Source organism: Theobroma umbraticum, unplaced genomic scaffold (assembly GCF_002168275.2).
Source record: "Theobroma umbraticum cultivar Fairchild unplaced genomic scaffold, ASM216827v3 scaffold_20.0, whole genome shotgun sequence".
Classification (NCBI taxonomy): domain Eukaryota; kingdom Viridiplantae; phylum Streptophyta; class Magnoliopsida; order Malvales; family Malvaceae; genus Theobroma; species Theobroma umbraticum.
This window is the reverse complement of record NW_018397266.1, coordinates 3,646,572-3,650,249: the sequence shown is the minus strand read 5'-3', so window position 1 is coordinate 3,650,249 and position 3,678 is coordinate 3,646,572.

The following is a 3,678-nucleotide window of genomic DNA, read 5'->3' as shown; positions in this document are numbered from 1 at the left end:
CCTTTTAAATCACCTCCAAGTCCCTTTTCAGGGTCTTCCGTGGCCTCACCTATTTCAGTGGATGAACAAAATGATGTTCATGTTGCTCAACGCCCTTGCTCAAATCCATCATTTAACGGTAAAACAACACAAATGAATCCGAAGCAAACTTCACTCGATAAGAGGCTGATGAACAAGTATTTCTGTTTTGGAGCACAAGGCCTGGCTATGGAAGATAGTAGAAGTTGCGCACGGCTGGACCGCAGCATTAAGAGTGTCGGTTCTTTAGTTGCTTGATGCAGCTTCATGGAAGGGTTGCAGTTTTGAGCAGGACAACTGACAGCCTAGGAATAATTTTTCAATGAGCTTCCTACTTTTACTCTTCAATTTCCAGTGTTTGAGCGCATAAAGTATGTATAGAAGATCTGAATAATTAAAGGGCTATATTGAAAAAGACCAGATTTTTGAAGTATCTGTAAACATCCCAAGTTGTATCATATCTGAGTTTGTTGTTCAAGCTGGATGATTCTAAATTTCATGAAAACAATCCAGACAATATTATTATTCTTCATTTTTCTGAACGCAAACTGCCAGTGAAAATGAAGCTTCTATCTGCTTATGACTATTAACTGTTATTTATACTTTTGTTCATGATTCAGGTGCAATCCACTTGAGAAACATGAAGATGTCAGGAAGCAAGCAGCAAAATTAGCCAAGATAATCCCACTGGAAACAAAAAAAAAGGGAATAGTTGAATTGAAAGCATCTCACCAATGTTGAAGAAATGTGAGATGGCAGCCCAAACTATGTTCCAAGCTTATTTTAAGTAGGTTGTAAAGTCATCGGGCCCTGTAGCCTTGTCATTCTTCATAGAGAACATTGTTGATCGTATCTCTTCTGCTGAAACTGATGCTTGCAAAGGGTTTTGAAATTTCTCTGGCAGAGACACTTAACGATTGAGTGCAGATTGTCAACTGAGCATTGTTCTATGCTAAGTGTTGCGTAGCATTTGAGCACAACGTAATTGTTAGGCAGACACCCTCAAAAACTAGTTTTATTATTTCTTTATTACGTAGAAGATATGATCATAAATTATTTGGTAACATTGTAGAAACACTATACTAATAGTTGATGAACTATTAAGTAAGGAGTTATATCAAAATTGATTAAAATTGTTCTAACTTAAATGCGACAAACTATTTAAAACCTACATAATTTTAAAACTATTTAAAACTGCACCAAAGTTTTATCATCAGATCAGATGTCATGACACATGCTGCAGAATTTTGTCAGACCAAGGGGATCATCTTCATCTCCTCTTGACATTTCCATTTTGATTCGTCAACTTAGTTAAATTATTTACATTTTTGTGAAAATTCAAATAGTTATTAAATACACCAATTTTGAATTAGTAAAAATATCCAAATAGTTTTTGTATTTATATGTTCTCATCAATTTAGTCGTTATCTACAAAATTTGATCAATTTAGTTTATCGATTTTGAGAATTGAAATAATTTAGTCTCTTGCGTTCTGTCTAGGTATGTGTGGCGGTCGGTTTTGTCGGTTTCGGTTTGGTTTTGACAAAAAACCGATCAAAAATTATTACAATATAACCTATCGAATCACATATAATGTAATGTCGGTTTCAATCGGTTACCAATAACCGACGGTTACAATCCTAAGAAGGGGGGGGAATTTCGTTAGGTCAGCAGACTCGGGTGGGGGGGGGGGGGGAATCAAGTCGGGACTCGCGGGAGGGGAGGGGAATTTCATTAGGTTTGTGGACTCGGGTGGGGCAGGATCAGGTCGGGACTCGGGAGGGGGGAAGTAGTGAGGTCGCGGACAGGGGCCATGGGTTCCTCGATTTTTTGATCTGTTCGGGGGGAAAGGAGTCCCTCCCGACGATCGAGCCGATCAACCGACGAGGTCGATCGGAACAACCGATAATTGCAAAAACAACCGTCGGTTACAATAACCGACCGTCGCACAATCCTAGTTCTGTCATCAATATTTTTTGTTAGAGATTATGACATCAACGCCATTAAAATTTTTTGTTAAAGATGATGACATCAATGTTGATATATAGATTTATTGACGTGACAATGTCACGTCACTTTAATATACTAACGTGAGATATGATAGCAAACATAATGATATGACAATACTACGTGATACTAACATGAAAATATGGTAATGTTGACATGACAATTTGAGAAAAAAATTATAAAAAAAGTTTGAGCTATTTCATAGAGATTAGATTAAACAAAAATGTACAACATATGGATTAAATTGAACAAAATTGAGATATTTAAAAACTAAATTGAAAAAAAAAATACAAATCATTAACTAGGTAATACATATACTTATTAATAATTTAATGTTCAAGTCTAAAAGATTTGGTATTAAGAAATAAATATAAATATTTTCTTACTTGATTATTTGATTTCATAAGGTATATTAATTTATCTTATTTATAAAAATTAGGTTTAAATTCCTTTTTATAAAAAAAATAATATTTTATAAAGTTATTTTTATAAATATCATGATTAAAATCATTATCACTTAAAATTTCTCCTTTTTTGTTAAACTTGCTATCTTTTAAATGAGATTATTTAATCTTCCATTTATAAAAAAGAAACAAAAAGGTTTAATGGACTTTCTTAATATATCTATGAGAATCAAAATAAGCTTATTAAACATTTTAACGACAAAATAATTTGCCCTGAAATCATTTCATTCAACATTGTGATTTAATTGACATTTTTAATACAAAATATTATATTTTTTATTCAATTTAATCTCTAAATACTTCAATTTTATTTAATTTAATCTCTATGACGTAATCTAGATTTTGTTTGAATTTTTTTTAATTTGTCATGTCAACGCTGACATCATTACCTCTAACAATAAATATCAACAATGTAAGGAGGATGGATTAAATTATTCCAATTCTCAAAATCGAAAACTTAAATTGATCAAATTTTGAATATATGGACTAAATTGATGAAAATGTATGAATACATGGACTATTTGGATATTTTGACCATTTTTAATTCTGATTTAGTAACGTTAGTTTTTTTAATTTTGAATTTTTTATTATTATAAATAATTTTGAAAACTTTAGCAATGTTACGAAATCTATCAAAACACATTATATTAGGAATAGTTTTATTAATTAGAAACATATTTGATAAAATAACATTACATTACAGTATTCAATGGTAATTTCCATAAAAAGGGCTTCGGGCGAAGAATATGTCTGTGCTGGTGGACGGAGCCTACCCCCTTTACGGGGCAATATGCCGGCCCAACTCAGAGGGTATTCTTGTTAATAAAGTACAAGGATTGGGCTAAAAGTAAACCTGAACTCATAAACCCCGCGAAAGGCCAAAGCCACTTCGCCGTTTATTTATCCAAAGCAAAAATGTTCCCGCCATTTCTCACATCAGCAAAAGGGGAAACCCTAGATTGACAGAAATCGACAGAGAGAGGGACGGAGCCATGGAAGAGGAGATCAAAGCAGAGTTCTTGAAGAACGGTTTCACTCTTGACGAAGAAGAAGAGATACTCAAGAAATGTGAGCTTTTTTTTTTTTTAATTCCAATTTTTCCACTCACTCTCTCACTCTTATTTTCGAATAATTTTATGCTAAGAAAGCTCTCAACTCTTCTCTTTTATTTTTTTATTAGGCCATATGT